General features: G+C 48.8%; 2 protein-coding genes and 1 pseudogene across 2 annotated transcripts in view; 1 reads left to right on the forward strand and 2 right to left on the reverse strand.

Annotated features, from left to right (window-relative positions):
* LOC144132741 (uncharacterized) overlaps window positions 1–24,881 on the reverse strand; it is a 646,537-nt gene that overhangs the window by 458,637 nt on the left and 163,019 nt on the right. The gene's annotated exons all lie outside the window — the stretch shown is intronic.
* Window positions 1–24,881, reverse strand: part of LOC144134227 (uncharacterized) — an 89,008-nt gene that overhangs the window by 9,623 nt on the left and 54,504 nt on the right. The gene's annotated exons all lie outside the window — the stretch shown is intronic.
* On the forward strand, window positions 2,397–5,198 carry LOC144135069 (uncharacterized; annotated as a pseudogene).

The raw sequence follows: 24,881 nt of genomic DNA on the forward strand, positions 1-24,881 counted from the left end.
AGGGCAACTTCAATCTCCAAACTTTTGACGAAAATTACGAGCAAAAAAGAATACCATTTCATGCATTGTATTTTGCTGCAAAAAGTGATCCCGAAAAACCCGAATTACTTTTTGCTGAAACCCATCTGTACCCGAATTTGAACTAAAAAAAATATCACCCGATTTTTAAGCCCTGCTTTTCGGAAAACAATTAAAATCCGAAAACGATAGGAGGCCCCTCTCACACATGCATACGTGTGCCGTTGTAGAGAGAGAGAGCGATGGGCACATAACCAAGGAACATCGCCTCTATACTCTACACATGCGCCAAGTCACTGTAGCACATGCTCTCACTTTGCCCTTCATGTCAGTGCCTGGGCTGCAGTTGTTTCATGCCTGAGCTATGAGATCTATTGGGGCAACATTCCACCCACTTGCTCGAAGCATGCCCCGGACTTTTGGCGGCAAGGCGGAGACTTGGCCCGTCGAGACCCCTCCCCACTTCCTCACGTGTTCAAAATGGCATGGTATGGTACGGTATGCAAGCCCTTGATAGCTCTGGGACGAGGTTTAGCGTCCTAAAGCTGCTCATGGGCTATCAGAGACGCCGTAGACCTGCCCCTTGTGACCCGCTACCGCTGCAGAGGCGACGTTAGCTCACTTCTCGCTAACTTGCCCCGGACTTCGGGAGACACTCATTCTACAGCCCGGCATCCAGATGACCACCAGGCACACGAATCCGGACCCATGGTCCCAACATCGCAGCTTTTTAGGCATTTATAGCCAACACAGGCCTGCATATGTACGAATGGCTCTGTTCTGTCAAAGGGCACGTTTGTGTAATTAAAAAAAAAAGAAGCCGCTGTTGAGGGCTCCGGATGTATATATCATTCACGAGGCACGGATATATATATTTATATATACATTCACGAGGCAGCTTGGCGCATGATAGCCTTAGGTGCCTAAACGCCACTAAACCCAACACAACAACAAAACATTCTTGAGGCATGCAGACAGCTCTGATTGATCAATGAAGTATGTGTAGCGTACGAAACGGCGTTCCGTCTGCAGCTGCGCGACCTGTGCACCATCATGGCGACGAGAGGCAACCACCGTATGAAAACACTGACACACACACTGATGACATGCACATGTATACGTAGGCTTAGTCCATCTCCGAGGTGCTGCTCCCCGGTTAAGATTATTTCGAGGGCGCTATGCACCCGCAAGGAAATCGTTAGCCCCAGGAAGGTGATAATTACGACTCCTCGAAATGGCATCATCTGTCTGACGCCGCTTATCGCCTTCCTGGTTGCGGGGATTCGGGCTGCGACTCCCCGCTCCGGCTCGGCTACTACAAAAAATAACCCACACCTTCTTAATTGTTCTTTCTATGTTCAAAATATTTCTATTATGTCTACAAACATTGTTACTGTTGTTTAATGTTATTGCTGTTGGAGGGGGAAAGAGCCTGGGCAACGACATCAGGGAAGTTATGTGCCAGAACTTGCTAATAATTTTAGTCAAGAGATAATTAGCCGAAGCATATATACTAGATGGAAAGACAACATCCTGCCGGACAGTTCTCAAGACTCTTGTCGTCGTACGAGTCTTAACTAGCCGCGACCTGTCGTTCCACGCGCCGCCGATTGACGTGGGTGGGGCTGCGTGCGCGCTTCGTCCGCTGTCAACACTGCGTGGCACAGCCGTTTACGGGGACGGGTGTCGCTTACTCCCCCCTTTTCCCTCAACGCCAGCCGTGAAGCCAAAGGTCTGGGGGAATCTCATCCGATCGGGATGGTACATTCATGAGAAATATACGGAACAAACTTTTTTTTGCACGGAATTGTGAATATTATGCTTATTTCTCTAATAAATTTGGCATTGACGATTGAATATTATACAGCAAGAGAGATATTCTGGTTAGAAAACAAAAATACTCTGCCAGTCACATGTAATTATGAAGTAATCAATAAGTGAACGCTGAATTTTTCTCGATCGCTAGCACATTGTATGGACCTGTACTAAAACATACGACATACACAAGATAAACTACGAGAGAGGACCTTCGGGAGACTCTAATGCACAGCTCAGACCCCAAGACTCAGCTGAGAATCTTCCGACTGGCCGAAAACGCCGCCCGGGCCCAACCAAAGCCTCCTCGAATTTTTTAAGGCCTCCGCACTTTCCTCCTCGCACCCTTTGACGTCACCCCACCTTGACCGGTCGGGCGGTAGGGTGACCGGTCAAACAAGTTGGTGCACTACCGCCTAGGCTTGTCAGTACACACGTGCTGCGTGCAGTCCTGTCACGGCAGCTTGACTCTGAAGCTAAGCACGTGTTTCTTTTCGTAGCGTGGTCTGATTTCCTTCTGCAAACGTGTGTTGTGTGGTGCATATCTGCGTCGTGAAAGTGTCAGTGAAAGTTCCGGCAGTCCAGGATGGGCCGCTGTTGCGTGCCGAACTGCCGTGGAAATTATGACGGCGGTCCGAAGGTCCGTGTCTTCTCATTCCCAAAAGACGACCGGAGGATAAAATGGAAGCAGGCCATCCGGTGTGATGATTTGGACATCGACACACTGCGGGGTCCAAAGGTAATATAATTTTCCCATATGTCAATCACTGTTAATGTCAAATGATAATATACATTCGGATGCATTAAGCATATGGCATGCAACCAGTTCGATACACGGCGTGCTGCAGTTGATGGCAGTTAACTGACATACAGCAGCACTTATAAGCAGCACCAATAGCAGTAATTAGCCAATCTGTGGTAGTAACAACAGCACTTACATCGCAAAAAAAAAAAGAAAACAGGACGTAGAAAAATTTCATATACTCAAAGGGAACATTCCTCTTTTATGCAGGTGTGCGAGCTCCATTTTAAGCCCGAATACCTCCGGTCTACAACATCGTACACAGATGCTGATGGAAAGACAATAGAAGTTGCGATGAACCTCACCCGACTCACTCCTGACGCGGTACCTACGATACTGCCAAATTGCGCATCATACTTGTCTAATTCTGCACCGATTCGCGAGGAGCCCGATGCAAAACGGAGACGACGCGAAGCAACTCGTCTGCAAGACGCCATCGAGATGTCACTTGCGACACATGAAGAAGAGGAGCGCAGGAACAAAGTCTCGTCGTATGGGCAACTTCTGTCTCTCCTTGAAGGTCTTCACGTCTCAGACTTCTGGGTGATGCGAAAAACTGACGCCGCCGTAGCATTCTTTCACGTCAACGAGAATTCAGCGCCCCCAGAAATCGAACGCTCCGTGGTAGTAAATAATTCGTTGAAGGTGTCAGCCTTTTGGAGAAAAGTTGAGCTGCGCGGTGGTGAAATGACAGTTCCCGACAGACTTGAAGACATGCGCAGTTTGGAATCCGTCCTCAAAAGTGTGCAGCAGTTCAAAGCACCCGACCGTTGCGAGAAAGACGAAAAACTGAAAGCCTGCTTTCAATTACTTTTTTCTCTTCTTGATGATCTTTCAAGTGATGACCTTCTGCCAGTGGAAAAGATGGAAACCCTAAGATTTCTAAAAGAACAGCTTCATCTGCTCAACAGAGAACGGACTGCATTTAGATATTCTTCAGAGCTTGTCATCTTGTCAAGCATATTTTTCACAATTTCCCCACATGCGTACAAATTTGTTCGCAGGTCTGGAAAATTGATCTTGCCTCATCCCTGTACAATCACCAGACTCTGTAACAAATACAACGTTAGCCCTGCGGCAGAGCAAAGTGATCAGGGTTTTTGAAGTTATATAACAAAAAAAGCAAATCTTCTGAAACCCCATGAGAGGACGGTAACACTTATGATGGATGAGATCCATATACAGCAATATTTTGAGTATAAGGGAGGTTCCCTCACGGGAACAGCATCCAACTCCTCTGAAGCTGCCAAAACTGCGCACGTATTTATGACGCAGTCGTTGCTTTCTGGACACAAAGATGTGGCACATATCTTGCCAGTTTTCAGCATTGAGGCAAGTGACTTGCATGAAGTCCTCAAAAAGGTTATTTTAGGGCTTGAAAAAGCCGGTCTCAAGGTTATTGCGGCTGTAAGCGATAACAATTCTATAAACAGAAAAGTAATGTCATTATTTTCCAAGAAAAAAGCAATTGACATAGTGTATCCTCATCCGGCAGACAATGCACGGCCGTTGTTTTTTGCGGTGGATCCTGTGCACCTGTTAAAGTGCATTAGGAACAATTGGCTCAATCAAAAAAATCCAGATACATCTTTTCTTTATCCAGAGTTTAAAAGCACAGAATCGAAGCTTGACATAAAAAAAGCTTCGTTTCAGACGCTTCGGGACCTGTATACTTCAGAGCGACACAACCTGTCTAAATTTGCCTATGGACTAACATACAAGGCCTTGCACCCAACAAATATTGAGCGTCAAAATGTGAAACTTGCGCTCAAAGTAATCAATCCTTTTGTAGCACAAGCTCTGAAGACTCCCGGTACGAAACCCGGCTTTCCTTATGCCGCTGATACTGCGGAGTTCATTGATTTAATACACAGGTGGTGGTGCATCGTGAACACAAAAACACCATCAAAGGGCCGACACCTCAGAGATCCTTATCAGGAGCCTGTCAGAAACATGACTGGTGTGCAGCTGCAATTTCTTGGTGAATTTGTAGACTGGTTGGACACATGGAATGACCTGAAGATGAGTGGCAGCCGTTCTGGTTCACTGGCTCCAGAAACTCATGCAGCACTCCGGCTGACATCATATGCGTTGATAGAACTCAGCAGGTACTGTCTCGAAGAGCTTAATTTTGAATATGTCTTGCTGGGGAAATTTCAAACAGATAGTTTGGAGAGCAGGTTTGGACGTTACCGCCGACTTGCTGGATCCAATTATCATATTTCTGTTCAGCAAATATTTGAGTCGGAAACCAAACTGCGTCTTCAAGACTCACTGGTATTTCCAGATATGAAAGAACTCTCAGAGTCCAGCACCATCCCATTTGAAGGCAGAAAATTGCAAGACCAATACAACATCACGGTTACATGGGATGACATCAATTCAAAGAAACAAAGTTTGCCCGCAATAATTTACATAGCTGGTTTCTGCGCCCACGCCGCCTTGAACAAACTTCCTTGCGAAGCTTGTGCAAGAAACCTGACTAGAGAGGACAGGGACATTCCACCGGACGAGAACTGTCTAATTCAAGGGCTCACTAGAGGAGCGCTCAAATTTCCGCAGCCTGTCGTTGTGAACGCTGTTCTGCTTGAAAAATTGACGACAAAAGAAAACGCCGCGCAGTTCCATTCCACACGCCATCAGAGAGAGCAGCTCCTTTGCTTACTGAAGCACTTGTTGAGCGATGGCGAAGAGTTGGATGTTTGCTGCAACGGACATCACCCGGACAAAGTGATTTCCAACATTTTGTGGGCTGCCACGAACACCTACATGAAAAATTACGTCCAGATGAAGACGGACCTGCTAACGGCTAAGAAGGCCGCAGCTCAAGAGAGAAAATTAAAAAAGTTTAGATGTTTAGATATTTAGAGCTAAGCGTGCCGCATGCACTGCGCGCGACGCCGGCAGATGCTTTCCCGCACTGCTCGGTCAAGGTGCGTGACGTCACGGAGCGAGTGCGCAGGCCTGAAAGTATTCTAGGAGGCTTTGGCCCAACTGACTCCAGGCCGTCATCCAGGCGGATGGGCTGAAGCCAGTACTTTATTTATCTGTCGCAAAATAAAGTCACCTACTGCTGCTACTCTCGTATTGCTCACGAATGCATGCATGACGAAAGTAGATGGCGCCCACCAAAAGAGAGGAGGTGGAACGACCCCACGGGAACGAAAGGAGATCGATGGCCCCAAGGGGGGCCTTGTATACACTGAGACAAAGCGTGGTAGCGATCAACGTTGGTAGCGACCTTGCGATAGTGCCTCCCCCCCACCTCTCCTGAGTTCGGGGGAAAAGGTGCGGGGAGCTGGAGGTGGCTAGCTTGAAAGCGGACCTTCCGAGAAACCAGCCGCCCGGAGGATCGGTAGCTGAGGCCCTGTCGCCTCCTGTGCGCCGAATGGGTGGAGGATACGCAGCTGCGAGGAGGACGCTGACGCCACTGGCCACCAAAGCCCTCCCGCGAGAGAATACCTCGTCCCTATTCTTGTGAGCAGATGTTCCTGATTCAGTCTCCTCAGGGCCACTCTTACCTGCTCCGACCCTAACGAACACGCTACCTCCGAGTCCCAACGTCGCGCAGTTTCGAGTTTTTTTGGTTTTTTTTTTCCCCGAGAAAGAGAGACGCTTATTTTGAAGTAAAAAAAAAATGACGCAGCTGTCAGTAGAGAGTATTTTTGGGCGAATTGGTTCTGCATTGTCAGAAAATCTTACTGCAACTGGTACAGCATCAAAAAGGGGGCAAGGTACGACGTTCACAAACGTCATCCGTTGTCCTTTTTTTTGGCATGGTATGGAAAGGAAAAGGATAGGCGTAACGTTAAGAGACAGGAAGCGGGCAGAGTGGGTGAGGGAACAAACGCGGGTTAGTGACATCCTAGCCGAAATCAAGAGGGAGAAATGGGCTTGGGCAGGGCACGTAATGCGAAGGCCCGATAACCGCTGGTCCTTGAGGGGTAACGGAGTGGATTCCAAGAGAGTACAAGCGTAGCGGGAGGCGGCAGAAGGTTAGGTAGGCATTTGACATTAAGAAGTTTCCCAGGATACGTTGGGCGCAGCTGGCAAGGGACACGGCTAATTGCAGAGACATGGGAGGGGCCTTTGCCCTGCAGTGGGTGTAGTCATGTTGTTGATGACGATGACGGAATTGGGGAAAGGTAGGGGGGGGGGGGGGACTTCGATGCAAACGTGGGATGTGAGGGACGCTGTTGTGGAGGGCTCCGGATTAATTTAGACCTCTTGGGTTATTTGACGTGCGCTGACATCGCACAGCATATGGGACTTTTTGCAATCCACCTCCATCGAAGTGGGGCCGATGAGGCCCGGATTAGATTTCGCGGCTTCGGAACCTTCCGTCTTATTGTCCTGTCCCTGCTATAGCTAATATTTTCTAACTATGATGTCGTTATATCTCACTGCCAGCTACAAACCTCCAGTTATAATGAGGCGCCAAATAGTAAAAGTTAAAAAATTTACCACTCCGAGAATTAAGCTTACTAACAGAGTCTATACAGGCGTCACAATTTTTCTGACGTCCACTGCTAACACTACAGTACTGAAGAATAAATCTTCTTTACCTCGTGAAGCCTATTTTTCAGATGACTAAAAACCTTAGCTGAAGCATCCCGTAATGCAATACACTAAGAGGGGCATTTGAGGTAAATAAATAAATAAATAGATCGTGTAGACGAGATGGCCCCTTCACTGGAGGGAAACTTAAGTCCTGAACACATGCACTAGTCGGTGAAAAAGTGCGGTCACGCTGTAGCCTCTAAACCAGGAAGTATACCTTATCTCAGCAGCTCTGAGTGCAGTACTGCGTAAAAACGAAGAGCTGCGAAGCACGTTAAGAGCCGTTAAATGCGTGGATGCGTCGTACATCGGCCCTTCTAAGAGCCCGAAACTATTGCAGCCGCACGCCATAAACGACTGATGCGCCCAGTTACCTAAACCGGAGCTAGTTTAATGGACTGCTTGAAAGTCGAGTATAACGTCTCAGGGAATGGATCTGCTCTCATGGCTTCAATAAAAAAAAAGGGGGGGGGGGGGCAGGAGGATCGCAGCTTTATATAGCAGGCAGCGGAGCCGTGTCGAATATAAGAAGTAAGCAGCTTGACTTTTGAAAAAAAATAGACAAGCAAGAACTCGGAGCAGAGGCATACTTTAGATGAGCACTGACTTCATTGCTTGCTTTTAAAATGAGAGCATCAGCCTTTCTTGTAAGCGTAGCCGTTTTTGTATAAAAAGGCCCGCCTATATATGATGATGGCACTACCGCTCGCCACATGTTTCCTTCTTGTCTCAGCTTCCCAGTGATTTCATGTCGCACATTACGAGGAGGGATGTATATCCTTGCAACGCAATATCACCATTTGCTTCACCGTAGAGAGTGTTCTAGGTCTGCGACACGGGGAAGGGCACTTGAGGCAGGATGAAGAGCTGGTGTAATGACGGTGTTTGCTCTTGGATTTTACGAATTATGCGTGCTTGGGTGACGCTAAGAAGTGGATGGGTGAACGATGCATAGTATACGATACACTTAAGCAACCAAGAGCTACAACAACAAAAAAAGGCAACTCTATCATCTCTGCAAGGCATCTGGAGATGTTTCTAGCTGGTATTCTTATCCACCTATACAAGCCACTGGCGACTGGGTGGATGGCCACCTGCCACAATTCAAGAAGACAAAAACGTCGGTAGAGACACTTAGCACTGCTTACGTGTGAGAAAGTTACACCTATCAGTTTTCCTTCCATGGCTCGCTGCGTTAAATAAACATAAGCTGAACCCTTTTCGTTAGTTAGCCTCCACGTTTCCGGAAGTGGGCAGAGGGGGTCAGGAAACAAACGCGGGTTAGTGGCATCCTAGTCGAAATCAAGAGGAAGAAATTGGCTTGTGCAGGGCAAGTAATGCGAAGGCAAGGTAACCGCTGGTCCTTAAGGTAAGGGTGACGGAGTGGATTCCAAGAGAAGGCAAGCGTAGCAGGGCGCAGCAGAAGGTTAGGTGGCCGGATGAGATTGGGAAGTTTGCAGGCATAGGGTGGGCGCAGCTGGCACAGGACAGGGTTAATTGGAGAAACATGGGAGAAGCCTTTACGTGTTGTGCTGGATTCAATGGCGCATAATCATCTAAGGCTATAGTGCGCCAAGCTCAAGGAATAAGGAATTTTTTTCTGCAGATATTTACAAAAATAAAAAAATATGGCGGTGTAGAAAGCTTGAAAAGGTATATCCTTCTACCTAGAATTCAGAGCAAAAACAAGATTTATAAATGGCTAACATTAAAAGTTGAAAAGGAGGCCGGGTAACCCTATCAGCCGTCCTTGGCTGGGCAGGGACTAGAGGCCTCCAACCAATCAAAACAAAAGCAGCCTCAGCCCTTTTCTCCGGAATGAGAAAGTGGTTGAGGTGTACCAAAATACAAACAGACCAGTGGGTAAAAAATTTTAGAGCCTCTTGAGAAGTCCGGTTTCTTTGAGAAAGCTAAAAGCACATGATATATCAATAATTGCATCGTCTCCTTAAAGCAGTGCAGGATGAAAAGGAATGCATTCGGTATAGAATTTAGTAAAGTACTTTTGCCTTAGTTTTTCTAGTTTCGCACAAGAAAATAAAATGTGGTTAATCGTAACTTCGTCTCCGCATTCTTCGCCCTGTAGTGGGCGTTGTCAGGCTGATGATGATGATGATGAGTCGCCGTGGGGTGCGACGTGATGTAACCCGACACCACGCAGCTGGCTAATTACCTGTGCATTGCTCGCAGCCGCCGCCGCACCACTTCTGATTCTACTTAATATTGATTCATCCCTGGGATCCTGGCGCAGTGGGGCAGCGGTTAAGCGATGCCCTACTGCCCCGCGATGACAGGTGCTGCCAGCGGTGGGACTCGTGCGACCCAGGTTGTTTTGAGTAATCTCGCGTGACCAACATTAATTAAGACGCCACCTGCCAGGTTACACGAGGACGTCATCTTTTATGAGCACCATCGTGTGTCGAACCCCCCCCCCCTCACACACAAACACACGGGTTTTCGTTTAATGGGGCGAGTAAGGCGTACACCTCAAAGCAACAAAAAAATTACGGATGCGAGACAAAGGGAAGACAAGGAAGGTTGAAAGTAATCAGACGGAAATTTTGTGAATTTCTACCACCTGACGTTAAAGAGCCCCGGATGGTCGAAATTTCCGGAGCCCCTCACTGCGGCGTCCCTCATAGCCTGAGTCGCTTTGGGACGTTACACCCTCACAAACCATCCATAAACCATGAACAAGCGAGAGGCATCGAAATTCTTGAGCTCATAATTTCGCCTCATGATTAGCTTCTTGATTTAGGTAACGACGCACTATTCTATTCTGTGCGGCGGTCCTGAATGTGGGCGGGGCTCCTCTAAACAAGTTTAACTAAACTGTATCTGGCTGTACAAGAACCGAGCGAGTGGAGGATACGACCACGCGCTAATGATGCCGCAAACGCGTGATCGAGCTCTACAGAGAACGCATACCGCAAAGCATGACAACCTACGCATTGCAAAACGAAGAGCCAAATGTTCGATATGGTCGAACATAAAAAAGCTGATTACGTTTACCGCGTTGCGATTGGTCAGCGGAGCAACGCAGGTCGCTGCGGACCATGGCCCATCATTCCCAGCTTGTTTTTTTAGTTAACTTGTATCCTACTATACAGGGTGCTTCACCTAAGACGCTACACAATTTCACGCTACCTGAATACCAACAACTGGTGGCAGCGGTGGGATGCTGCTACCTGAATCCCAACAGGCCACAGCGCCGAGGACAACCGCGGTTTCGAAATTCTAAAAACTGACAGATATTACTTACGGTGGGCTACACTCCTCTCGATAAATAACGAGCCTAGAAGTAATTGTTAAAAAGTGTACTATTCAATATAAATTAACCAGCCTGCTAGTTAGCACGTCCCCGCTGTACTCTGATGTACCACACCGCCGGCAGTGGTATGCCGAAAAATGCGTTCTTCTAACTCAAAAAGCTTGCATTTAAAAATTGTGTAAAGTCTCAGGTGAAACACATCCTGTATAGTGTCCGCGTTTGTCTGTTCCTTGTGTGATAGCTGTGTTTGGGTTCGCGTTTGGGATGACAGACACCTAGTTTTGGTTGTGTGCGTATGAACCGCCGCGTGATATTCGCCTACGACCGCTTAATAAATTATAATTGATTATTTTCTGTCACGCTGTTTCGGCGCCGGTTATAACAACCGGACGATGGCTGTGGCGCAGAGCTGGCCTTTAAGTCACGTGACGAAGAACAAAACTGCAATATAAACGCTGATACGTGGAACATACCCCGCAGTCGTATACCGGAGGTTGGAGACAGGAGCAGAATGCCTCGATTCACTTCGATTCCGTCTTTTGTCAATCATCCTACTAGACATCAACGTACAGCCCGGGTCTAGTCAATTACCATGTTCTATGGCAAAATCGGAGCCTGCACCGACAGCAAAATAATCAAATAAACAAACAATAATAGCCGTAGTATTGTACTCCAATATGCCGACCTGAGCGTGAACTGAGTGCCCACAGCGTATCGCCGCGTCTTCAGTACCTCAAAGCCTCTACACCCCCACCGCTCCAACACAATGCGGATAAGTACTTACATAATCAGGCGACTAAAAGAGCCGTTTTATCGCTACTATCTTTTGCGCTCGTAATGCACTCTTCGCCGGCGGCTCGAACACAGATGAGGGCGCCCGCGAAACGAGCTGCGTATTGGGAACAGAGCAAATCGCGCGGATCCGGATAATGGGAATGGATGGAGGGAGGTCGATGAGAAGAAAAATAAGCGCGAAGAGAAAGAAAAGAAAGAACGCGATGAAACGGCCTACCTTATGGCGAAACGGCGCCTCGACAAACGACTTGCGCGGCAGCAGACGCGACGCAAGCTGCAGACGACGTGGTTGCCTATGCAGACGACATATTGTGCGCGAGCAGACGATTTCGCGAGCGCTGGCTGGGCGACGGCGGCGAAGAAAGCAGACGAAAATGAGCTCCGATGCGGTGTCCTCTCCAGACGATGTAGGCGAAACTCTGGAACAACGTATTCCTTTCTTCCATATTTCTTTTTCCGATTCCTTTCTGCGCCTACATTCAAGGAGCGTGGTATCCGTGGGGACGGAGCGGGCTCACGTCTTGCGAGCGAGTAGAAACGCAGCGCGTAGGGAAAGGAGATAAAACCGCCCGAAGCGTTCATGTGTCTTCCTAAGTTCGTTTACGAATTTACGACCTTGCCTGAGGTCCGGGCAAACGTTTGCGCAGAGTGACAAACGACAAGAACCATAAAAACATAAAAAAAGAAAGTAAACGAAACACGCTGACGTCAGAACCTCCGTCACTTCCTGCCGAGATCGACCTATCAGGAGGTGCGGAAATTGCCCGGGTGGAAATTGGGTATACCGGCCCTTTGGAAACCTTAGCGCCGGTCAGCGACTGGACAGCTCACACACACAAAAAGAATGAAGAGCATATTTGGTTTACGTTGTATTACGCCACATTATACTGCCGAATGCTGCTGGATGAGCATAAGACGAGGACAACTGAGTGTGGAGTGCGCCTAGCTTCTTGACGAAGCACAGCATCTTCTCTGCTGCGCGTTTCTCCGGTATTTGTTGCGATATATATGCGATGCTTGTATTGTGCGCAGCGATGTGAGTGCAGATGAACTGCGGGAGGAACTCGACGAAAAAGAGCAACACCACTACAATGCAGTGAATTTTAAAGCGCTAAAACGGTTTTGGTTTATGGGGGTTTAATGTCCCAAAACGACTTAAGCTATTAGGGACGCCGTAGTGGAGGGCTCCGGAAATTTTGACCAACTGGGGTTCTTTAACGTGCACTGACATCGCACAGAATTTCGCCTCCATCGAAATTCGATCGCCGCGGCCGGGATCGAACCCGCGTCTTTCGGGTCACCAGCCGAGCGCCATAAACACTGAGCCACCTCGGCGACCGAAGGCGCTGAAATGGAAGGAGTGGTAATAAATGGGAAAACCATGATGGTGGGGTCAGGATTATTCGATCGCCTGGTGTTGCTTAAAATAGGCACCGAAATCTCAGAATGCCCAAATTTCTCTCACCCTACCTTCACAACGCGTTCACTGTGTCCATAAAGGGTGCATGTCGGAATTATGGGTCACTCTCAATTGAACTGGCTTGTTCTAGTAACGTTGATCTGAGTCATGTATTTCTTCTACTTTCTTTTTGACCAAATAATGGGGTTCGGCATGGTTTTCTATTGCAAAATATCTCGATCTTTTTGGAGGGGAGGCGACCACCCCTAAATCCGCACCTGCCTATGCACGTGAATTGTATGCATATGTGTTTTTAGCTCCCAGTATAAACTCTAAACAAATAAACTGTTTTAATGCGTAACCATTGTATCGCTATGTAGGCGGTTTCGGCATGGACTAGATAATCTGGGTTCTATAACGGAGGAACTGGTTGGTATATCGTAAAAAGAATGGTATCCTCGAATAGAGCATCGAAAGAGGATGTGCAAGTTACAAAGTGGTTAAGGTGGGTTAATTGCGTAATTAATTAGAGCGAAAAATGACCGAAAAGTGGGCGGGGCCGGAGCAAAAGTGGCGCCAAATTTGAAAACACGGGAAGTGGGTGGAGTTAGAGCATGGCGCCAAATTTGAAAAAGCGAAAATGTGGACGGGGCGAAGGGTGGCGCCAAATTTGAAAACGAAGCGTGGCGCCGAGTTTGAATACTCAAGATGGCAATGATGGAACTTGATTAATCTAGGCAAAGAGGGGCGAGGAGGCGTCAATGCTTACGCGTTCCTCCAATGCGGGGGCCGCAGTGATCTCATAATTTTTTATATTCTGTGCTCTTCTGCCTCCTGCTTCCATTTCCTAGTGCGCTAGCACTAAATGCCTCGCTAGCGAAGAAGCCGTCTTGTCTGCGGGTGAAGCCTTGGAGTAACTCGGGTAAACTCGGAAGAGCGTCGGGCCAGCTGCAGCCAATGGGAGGAGGGCGTCTCGCGTGCAGCTACAGCCGAGTGGAGATATACAGGATGTAAGACGAAGAGCGAGATACGCGTTTGTCGCGTGCATATACCAGAAAGGAGAGGCGAAGGATGAATTCGCCGGATGATCGAACGTGCAGCGCAGCGAACGGCAAATACCGGTAAATAGAATTTCGCGCTTTTTCGACCACTTTCTCGTTCACTAACGCTCATGGTGCAATTTTTTAGTGCGCTAGCACTATATACAGTCGGATACAACTCAAGAAAGAAGCGGCAGGCACGCCTCAAAGGAGACCTCCAGCCAATGGCGTCGACCGATTTTCATGACGCCGCGGTTATTCCCCATTCATCTGCCACGTACACCCCGCGATTCCCGCTACAGTCGGCTACCAGTAAAGAAAAAAAGCGGCCCCTTCAAAGGACCCCCTTCCAACCAATGGCGTCGGCCGGTTCGCATTAACCTGCTAGCGTGAGTAGCGGAAATGCAGGGAGGGTGCTTTTCCCTTTGATCTGCCGCCCCCCGCATTGTCACGCAAGCAGGCTCATGAGAATCAGTCGGCGCCATTGGCTGGAAGGGGTTCCTTTGACGGGGAAAAGCCGCCTTTTTTTTTCTTGACAGGTCAAAGGGGATCGGTCAAGGGGGAGAATCTGTTGACGCCATTGGCTGGAGCGGTGCCTTTGAGGGGTATTTGCCGCTTTGTTATCACAGGACGTGATAGCGTGCGGCGATATCCATCACCGCTGCGTGTGCGCATGCGCATGGGGGGGGGGGGCTTCACGAGAATTTGGCTTGCGAATTCTGGCCGCTTGACGTCATGTTCTCTCCCAAGTTATTTTCCCTCCGGCAGGTGGGCCACCTAGGTCACGTGGCCTTGTGGCGTCATCACAACCTGTCCACCGGATTATGAGCAAACTGCCCACCATGGCAGGTGGCAATTAAATTGATGATTGGTCGCTCGGGAATAGCAACCTTTGTCTCACAAGTTCCACCAGTGGCAGCACCAGCCATTGCAGGGCAGTGGCGCATCGTATAACCGCCGCACCACTGCGCCAGATATGTATGATGACTGCCAGCGATGTAGGAATGTAAACTGGAGAATGATCCTCCCAACATCGGCGGAACCAAAGTGAAAACCGAAGTGCTAGCTCACCTAATTCGCATTTGGCGTAACCACGCTAAATCGTCCGCCATTCTTTTTTTTTTTCTCCGCTCAAAGCAGCCAGTGTTGTCAACCTTTGCTTCAAATGTAGTGCACAGGTGGCACGTTATACAGGTAAATTCCAAGGATATATGTTTGCACATTTACAAGTCAGAGGGCGCTGAGTAACAAAATGTAGCCTTTTGAGCCACTCTCCCATACATACCAATGTTAAAAAATTTTACATTTAAATCAAATCGCAAACGAGGGCTGCATTGGATGCAACACGTAACGCACACAAAACCACACACACGCGTGCGTACCTAATATTTCCGTATATCTCCAATCATTTCGTTCGTTTTAGGGAGCGCTCAAGATAGCCACCTCGATTATTTTGGTGGTGATCCAAAGTCATTGTGAAACGCTGACCCAGCAATCAAGTTAGCACACAAACACATCGAACCAACAAAGCACGCATGATCGTCTATTACAGTGGGAGCATGTATTTACATCCGCCGTGAAGAGTTTGTGCAACAAAATATCATATAAAGTAATTAATTTCAGGGATCACCGTATTTCCACCCATCCTCGAATTGATATAGCCGGCCTGAATGTGACTGTGCGAATTATTCAGTGTGTCATTAAATGTCAAGCAGTGCGCAGCACATGCAAAAAGATTAAATTTCTTCGCCAAAGTCACCCACATCCAGCAAACCAATGACTGAAGCTGTACATAATAACTGCCTTACTCAACTGACGTGCCCAAGTGGTTCAGATTACCACGTGAGTGCTTACGCGGGTCAGAACAACGCATTGGCATATATGTTACAGCTTAGCAGGGATAGAATTTTTTTTCATGTTTGAAGAGCCCCGAAATCGCATAACGATATAAACGCTTGAAAAGCAAATAGATGTGCGTGCGATTTGCCACTGCTTAGAGGAGTTAACCACTTAGCACGATGGAGATCCGACGCTTCCCCGATACACCATTCATGAAATATAATCGGACGTCTCAAGTTGCACAACTTGTCACAAGCAGAAGAGCCATATGGCTGTAATGTACTCACCTGGAGACAAGATCCCGCGCAATGAAACAGATACAAACTCCACGACCACTAGATGCGAGCTCCGTAAAAACCACTGACAGACGGCGATATTCCTTCCCTCGATGTCATGCAGACGACCAACCACGCAGCTCTGCCAACAGACGAATACCTTTTCAGAAAGGCGCCACGGGAACGTATGCGCAAGCGACACCGGCTATGTCGCAGACACCTAGCCATGGCTGCCGCCAACAATGAGGCGGCAAGTTCCTTTTTTCTTTGATCTTCATTCCCCTGTACTGTGCAGCAAGCAGACCGAAGGCAAGATGCTGCCGATCAAAAAGAACGCCGACAAAGTGCAGAACTCTGATGAACTCCACAGAATACAGAAGCCGAAAAGTGAGGAGAGCAGTCACTTTCCCTAATTTGTCCATTCGCAGGAGCAGCAGTGTTGAGTCCCAATGCCGCGACGGCGTCCTTTGAAGTGCAAGCCGCCAAAGACAGTCCCCCAAAGAGTTTCAAAAGCGGCAGCCGCGGTCGGGTATTAATCGTTTCCCTGACCAGCAGCCCGCATATTCGGTGGTCAACACCCTTCACGTGTCGGCAAACAGCAAAAGGGTTTCGTCGGCCGACTTCTGGCGCTTCTTTTCCCGAAACGCAAATGAACGGACGTTACCCTCGGTTAAAGCTGGCACGCCGTTGTTCATCTCTGCGAGGAGAAGTGCCAAGTGCACTGTATTTTGTTGCTGTTGCTGAGGCAATGGCACATAGCCGTGCTGGGGGACTGCCCAGAGTCTGGTGCAGATCCAAACAGGAGAAAACTTCATCCAGACTTATCTCAAGCAGCTTATCAATAAAAATCGATGAGTCTGTGAAAGTGAAATAACGAATTCTGAGAGATTTTGAGGAGACTGGAATGGGAATCGACGAAGCTGAGGTGAGGGTAAAAATCAATAATTTGAAAAGTAATAATAAATAAATTTTGAGGTTAAGGAAAATAAGTGTTAACACAAAATTCTCCCGTTCTCGATAGTATACTTGTGGAGAAGTTCACACACCAACTTAAGGACATGCCCTTTGACGGTTGTACCGAAGGACGGGCGTATAGTCAACGGCAGTCCTAATCGAGCGAGGGAAATGTGCAAATACTTAATTCTCTGCCGTGCAAACCACCGGCAGGAGAGGATGCAATGATCTAAGGATTCAAGGTCCCCGCATGACACACGAAGATTCGGCGGCGCGAACCCAGAACGTCATAAACAACGACAGACGAGGAATCCTGCAGCGCAGTGGTGCCATGAAAACCTCACATTGCCTTGAGGAGCACATGAACGGATGCTCCATGGGAATTTCAAGTGTTCGTAGTGCGCTGTAAAAGATGGGCTCGTGGCTCAGCTTGTGATATAGCTGGAACGTTAAAAACGTTTTCTGTTCGCCTAGCGTGAGCGCTCCGCCCGATCATGATGACCTCAGGCTTAGCATACCAACGGCGGGGGATTGGCCAGGGTCCATTGCCGATACAAACGCACTCATGAACAAGGAGTGGAGTAATTGTATAATTTTCTATCCTAGACTCGAATTTGGATTAAAAATGATCATAAAAAAGGAAATGAAAAAATTGCTGATGGCTAGCTCTGTTAGGCCAAAATATATACGTAGCGAAAGCGCGGAGAATTCTGCATCGGAGGAGTGCATTCACTAGATGCGCCTTTATTCACGGTTTAAGCCTGAGCCGTCGTGGCGGAGTAGTAGCGTCTCCGACGCAAACGCCAAAGGCTCTGGTTCAATTCCGATTCCTCGGCACATATTTATTTTTATTCAGTGAGTGTGCGGGGGGTGACTCCCATAGATGCCGCCACCGAATACGTTGGTTAGCGGTTAAGCGCAGGCTCTCCGGCGCAAAGCGCGCGCTGCACGGCGAGGTCACGTCGGCCAAAGCAAGACCTGAGCAGCTTCGGCCAACACCACCTAGAAGTCGAGGTGGTGTTGCTTCGGCGCACTCTGACCGCACTGGCGAAGACTTGGAGCACGTCGTGCCGAGTGCGCCAGCCGCCGCCGGCCCGGCCAGACCGGTTCGGCTCCGCGGCGAGGCGCGCGTTGTGACGTCACGTGCCTCCTCGGAGCACCGCCTCGGCGAAATCGCAAGTTCGCGGCCAGTAAAGCTTTCGCTTTGAAAGCAGTGAATTCTCTCTGCCCCGCGGGGCAGTGCCCGCTCTTCGTCGTGGCAATAATCCGTGCTTTCGCACTGATTCGAATGTAGTAAACTTTCTTAAAGCGAAATCTTTACTGCACTAACGGCGCAGATTTCGCCGTGGGCTGCACTTTGTCCTTCATGCGACCGGAGCTACGCCGGCTTGGCGCATGCGTCCACCGCAGCTGGGTCGCCGTCTGACCGCGTGACTCGCCGCGCTGGCCTAGTTAGTGCGGGCTTGGCCATGAATGAGAGCGAGGCCCAGCCGTCTTCTCTGAGCGCTTGGGGGAGGGGGGGGGGAGCGGGAGGCTTTGAGCAGTCGTCAGATGGCGGCGTCTGACCCCCCCCCCCCCCAGCGGATATCGCCCGGCGAGCTGCTTCACTGGAGGAATGCCAAGCGCGCGAAGATAGTGTCAGAGACTGAGGAAGAGCGAGCAGAGGCACGCGCGCAGTGTACCATCGGAACCGGGCAGAGTCTGATCATCCAGCCGACAGAGCGAGCCGTGCACTAGCCATGGAGAGAACAAGAATGAGACTGGAAAAGCTAGGGAGGTGCCGAAACTGCAAAGGTAAGGAGCGATGTACCACAGCTCAGCGACTCTGTTTCTCTGTCAACAATTCTTTTTGCAACAGTGATTAACCAAGCTTAACCACAGCATAATTAAAGCTACTCTTGTATATCCATGCTTGGACACAGTTAAGTCTCAGCCATTTTTTTTACGTGGTCATAGTGGGCACAGAAAAGGATCTCTGCCTATGCCGCGGAGGGCTGCTCCCCATCAAATGAGGTTGTCGTTTGCATTAAAATACGTCATCGCATAGCAAGGTCCAATAACCCATCGTCATCGCCATTCATTGTCGTGTCTCTTGTGAACCTTGATCCCCTTCATAAAGAGCTGACCACGCAACTCGCACCACATCCCGTAAGCGCCCTGATCAAGTGGGAGTCGAAATACTTGTTTGCGTATAGTACTCTGACAGAGCATCGAAGTGGGGAAATAGAATCAGAAATGAGATTAATGCACTGTGCATTCTAAATGAAGGGTAATGAACGAAATTTACAAACCACGGTGCGCTATATCAAGCACCGTTAATTTGAAACAAATAATAATATTGTCAGTGATGACACTGATAAATACCCCTGTCAAACCGGCACCGCAAAGGCCTTTGAGAATCAGGTCCTTGTATCCAAAGGCTTAATGAGTGCAGCTACAGGCACGAATGTTGCGCCTTTGCCGCTAAGAGCCTTGGAGGCGAAGGCGCCATTCCGAGACCTTTGGAGCGCAAAGGCGCGGCCTTCGAGAACCTGCGATGGCAGTGCCATCCAAAGTCAAAAACTAAAAGCAATGAAAAAAAAAGCAGATGAAGCCAACAATGTTTGAAAACATCTTTTAAAAATACAAGTTTGTCTAGCTTTGCTTTTTGTACTGTTTATATTTTATGCCCAGATTTTAAGACAGCAAAGTGTCGCAGCAACACTAAGTGCCCCTGGTGGCAAAGGCAACACACAAAACCTGCTGCTGCTGATGACAGCAGCTGTTGCAGTTCTTTCAAGCAAGCAATTAGAATGAAAAAAAAATGACAGTGGCTAATTAGCTCGGCTATGCCAGGATATGCAGCGAAAGCAAGTGTGAAACTCCCCGGTTGGACTTGTTCACATATTCCACAACGTATGAAGCACAGGCATAAACGTCCAGTATGACCTGTGGGTCCATGTTTGATTTCAGCACCGAGGCTATCCAAGGATTGAAGGGTTCGCGTCCCTCTTACGCCTATTCTCTAGGCTAACGGCACGTTGTTCTTCGGTTTCTTGAGCCCGCCGCTGAAGTCTCTTGGTCGCATTCCATCGTTCATCGCGGGCCGTCTTCAGCGAAGCAGGACTCAGGTCTCTCCTCCGGCTGCTGTCGCGGCTGCTAGCGGTCGAGACACCGGGCGTTAAACTTGCCTGTCTCGCGGCGGCATATTCACGGCGGCGTTTAGCCAGTCGTTCGGCGCGCTGTTCGTCTGTTTCCTGGGCGATTCGTTTCCTCTTCATCTCGTTCCGTTGTAGATTCCAGGCTTCCTCCAGCTCATCAGAATTGTCGCCGTCCATACTGCCGCCTCAACTGTGGTTGCGGCGCACGCCAGCTCTCCTTTTAAATACTCTGACATCTTGCCACACATACGACGCAGCTGTCGAAGCGAGCGGAGGCGAGCGCAACGACGAGGAAGGCCCGCTTCACATGCTGCGACTGGACCGAAATTATCCGGTGTAGTCGGTGAGGCCGCCGTGCGATTTTCGGTCACTGCTTTCACATGCGTCACCGACACAACGAATTCGGTCGGAAGAACCGGCAAGGTTCCTTGATGTTTGCATAGGCAACCCATTATTAAACGCGACAGAAACATCACGCAGAACGTGTTGATGATTTTATTACCAGCGTATTTTTAGATGCAAGGCATTATTCCTTATGTTTTCATTAGAATAAACAGTTTTGCTTGCGCCACGGCAGCAGCTCCCACGTGAACGCACGTCGCACGCCGTCTCGGCGCTCCCCAATGGTCAGTCGCAGAGCGAACACATCGACGCTGCGACTGAATACCAACCGGACGGAACTCGATCGCAAGCCGTCCGCGACTAGACCGACGGCCCTCCGCAGTCGCAGACCGACCGAATTCGCAGTGTCGCAGGCGAAAATTGCATGCATGTGAAACGGGCTGAACGCAGTGTCACGTCCTACCAAACGGCGGCGAGCGGCGCGGTGTGACGTCATGCCAGATGGCGCGACGAGCGCGCGAAGCACAGTAACCTTGGCCGCCTCCCACAACAGTGGAAGACGGCAAACGTGATTTTAATACCGAAGCCGGGCAAACCCCCTAAGCTAGAAAACTTACGGCCAATCTCTCTAACATCCTGTATTGGGAAATTGATGGAACGGGTAGTCCAAACGCGCCTTCCGCGGCGAGGCGCGCGTTGTGACGTCACGTGCCTCGATGGAGTACCGAAACGGCGAAATCACGAGTTTGCGGCCAATAAAGCTTTTGCTTTAAAATTGTCTGAGCTCAACGAATGAACAGAATACCCCACTTTAATTTTAAAACACTCACTTCAGCCAGCTAGAGCACAGCAGCGAGTGCTAAGCCTCGACGACTGTTTCACCTTTGGGCTGCACCGTGTAGCAGCGTCGCTGCTCGTTTAAGCTTTCGCTCCTTTGGTGAAAAAAGGTGCCTTTGCTGGAAAGGCCTTCGAGGAATGCCGTGTGACAGGAGTATAGGGGTATTAGACTATTCACTACGCCTGTATCATGAAATTATATGCGGCTGGCATGACGAAAGCTGTAATTTTCAGTGACGACACAGCTCGGAACGATACCGAAAGCGGATGGTGCCATAAACACCCAAAGAAAGGCAGGCTCGATATTTGCAGTCCTGATTGCTTTCTTTTTTTCTCTCTCTTCAGCTATGCAAGTAACGCCTCGCCCTTAGCTCTGCCTCCGCCGCGGTGGCTCAGTGGTTAGAGCGCTCGGCTAATGATCTGGAGTACCCGGGCTCGAAACCGACCGCGATTTGAATGAGGCGAAGTCAGCGAAGTGCAAAGGCGCGCCCGTGTGCTGTGCGATGTCAGTGCACGTTAAAGATCACCAGGCGGTCTCCCCCCACCCGTGCAGCAGCCAGGTGGCTGTTGCACGGGTCAGCAAAAGCAGCAACATCCTTTCTTCTCCCAGCCCCTCCTTTATCCCTTCCCTTCAGGTGTGGTTGATCAGGTGTCCGCCGAGATGTGAGATAGATACTGCGCCAGTTCCTTCCTCCAAAAACCAAGTTCCAATTTTTAGGTCCGCTCGATTCTCCTGCACTCCCTGCACCAGTTCTGTGTAAAGTTCCGCAGCGGTGCCGTGGCGGTGCCGCGAGCGTGCAGCGCCAGTTCCAGCAGTTCAAGTTTTGGAAGTAAGCAGCACTTGAACTGCTGGAACTGGCGCTGCACGCTCGCGGCACCGCTGCGAAACTTTACAGAACTGGTGCAGAGAGTGCAGGCGATTCGAACAGACTTTGCAGCTGCACCCATTTTGGCACCGACCACTGAGGAGGCGCAACAGTTTTCCTGCACTCTCATGAACTAGACCTGCACAACGTCTGCACTTTTTTGAAACGAACGGCACCGTGCTAACGGCGCCATCTTGCACCGCTGAAACGAATGGCGAAGTGCAGCACCGCGAGAACCAGTTCATGTAGTGCAGGCGAATCGAACGGACCTTTTTACTTTTGGACACACGAGAGGCGGAGGATGAGGAGTGAATGATACAGGAGAGGTCTGCCGGTGCCAGGCCGCGCCTCCTCAGCAAGATGGCCGCCCGCGAAGCGGAGTGAAATATCAGGCCTTGTAGGTGGTAGCTGTGCCGAGAAACACTTAATATTGGCCGCGTGTGACTATTACGAGTGTTGACAGCGACTTCGAGCTTCACCGTGTGCAACAGCGGCAAGCGGCAGTTTCCCCAAAGTTGTTTTGTCGCCGTCTACACCGAGTTGACCGAGCGGCCTTCAAACCAACGCTGTCTACGCAAGACGTAACAGTGCCGGTGTCGCGAAGTGCTATTTGGAGCCGTTTGTGATAGTTTCAAGTGTTCTTTATTCGCGCGACGATATTCACGAACAGCAGCAATAAGTAGCTCCCCAGAGTGAATTTCCTGCGCATACAGTAAGCTTCACAGCGCAGTAATGAGTATCAGTGTAGTGAAAGTGATTGCAGTCGGAACGAGTGCTTTTGCGTCAGTCGGTGATATCGCCTGCAAGTGTAAGTACGTTGAAAAGCTTACTACGCACGCCTCGTTTTCCGAATGCTGAAATGAACTTAGAGCTGTACAGCAGATCCTGGTTCGGGTGCACGCGTGTGCACTGAGTTTGATAACCGCCGTGAGTGCGACGGGGCCATTCTCAAGCGTGTGTTTTGCGTATGCGAAGCGACCTAGGCTGCACAGCCGTTGAGCTGCTTTCTGCCGGGACTACACAAGCGTCGCCAGCATTCTGCGGCATTGCTCTCCATAAAAACGCAATTTGCGACTATAAGTGGACGAGAATCGGCGTATTCAGCATGGTATTATTATTATTATTACTATGAGCGGCCGGATTACGATGGTATGCCAGCGGCACTTTGTAATCTGTGTGAGAACATCGGTATGCACAGCAGCTCTCACATCTGGAGCTTCTTTTTTTATTTACTGCAGGCTGCGAGGACCCATATCTGCAATAAATATTTGCATGACAAATTGAATTAATCCGACTTCCCCTGCATGTGATATCACATGGTCTGAGCCAAAGTAGTAGTGTTAAGTTTGGGTTGTAACATAAGTTATCACCAGATCAGGAACACTTATGTAGGAACAAAAACCATTGTCACAACTCATTCACCGGTGTTTCACAATGCACAAGTCTCTAATATGTACCTACTAGTGCAGCTCTTTTTCATGAGCATTCCGTTTTATCTGTTGCAAAAAAAAAGGAAAAAGGCCACAGCAGATGCTTACACTTCTCAAAGCAAGCAACCCGTATGAAATTGTGCCTTATTAATACGAACACATTGGTTCTGGATCAGAACTGTACATACACAGTTTTCCTTAAAGCGAATTGTAATTAAAAATGAACAGCATTTTCATGAAAAGTAAAGTGATGCGATTACCATTTATTTTTTGCTTAGCAGCAAGGAGTGAAGTTGGATTTTTGACAAATGCTTTCAATATTAAGTGTATTATCGTGGTTGCCATGGCCATTGGTGAAATGCAGCAATCTCGAAGTGCTCCATGAGCCATGACAGTCGGGATAGAAACTGTGCCCTTTGAATCAGCACCTGATTCCATATTTGTGACTGTTTTCACTACACTGCTCTCGGCAAGGGGCTCAACAACTTCGCTTTATTTGTGTCGAGCAGCTGTTAACTAGCGCTTCCTAAGTAGGCATTACCAGCTGGTGTGAGCCATTCTCAAAGCCTTTAGAAGCATATGTCACCAATGCACATGCACACATGCATCTGCTGCGTTCATTTAACTGCAACTGCTTGCAGTGAACATTATTTGCCTGCTGGATGAAGGCAATGGGGGGCCTATGAGAATGAATTTGTCAGAAATGTAGAATGCTTCTAGATTTCCTTCGCCTTCTTTGCATTTGCTGCATTCCTAAATCTGTTTGCTTGAATGTAGATGCTTGTTTGCACCTTCCACAATGCTTAGCTATCGGTTTCTTGGGACACACATTTGTTTACATTTGTCGTATGGTCGTGACGGGGCCATATTTATGCATATTGTCAAACCATGTTAACGAGGTTTATTTTGATTTTTCAAAATGTGCTATGCGCTACTGCGCTGTAGTTGCCCCTGCAATTCTGACGTTGAGCTATTTCTGAAAGTACTACAGTGCCGGTGCAGCCATTGGCCTGTCGAGGCTGAGATCACATTTAATTTCAACCCATTTTCTTACTGATTGGATTGTATTTGCAGATTCCCTGCTTTGCACCTGTGTCAAGTTCTCCTTGTGCCCGACATGCGAGTGGTTTTTTTCTTCTTGCCGTGTGCTCTGTTTAAAAAACATTAAATTAGCATTGCAAGTAAAGATCTGTGAGATTATAACAAAAAGGTTATACTGTCAGCAAGTGGCTTAATTAATTTGTGCAGTGAACAAAGTGTGTCAGGAAATGAGTCGCCGAGCCTTTCGGTGGCAATGATTTTGACGCCAGAAGAAGAAGTGCTTTGTCAGTCAGAAAGTGCAAGCGGAGAGAGTCGGCATGCCTGGCAGTTCAAGGTTTAACAACAACTGCACGCTATGCTGCAAGTGGTATGAGGGCAATTCCACGATGCAACAGCCATATGATTCAGTTTGTATTTCTCGCCAAACAATTCTAACAAGCCTTGTGCTGTGTTATAG

The sequence above is a fragment of the Amblyomma americanum genome, chromosome 5 (assembly GCF_052857255.1).
Source record: "Amblyomma americanum isolate KBUSLIRL-KWMA chromosome 5, ASM5285725v1, whole genome shotgun sequence".
NCBI lineage: Eukaryota > Metazoa > Arthropoda > Arachnida > Ixodida > Ixodidae > Amblyomma > Amblyomma americanum.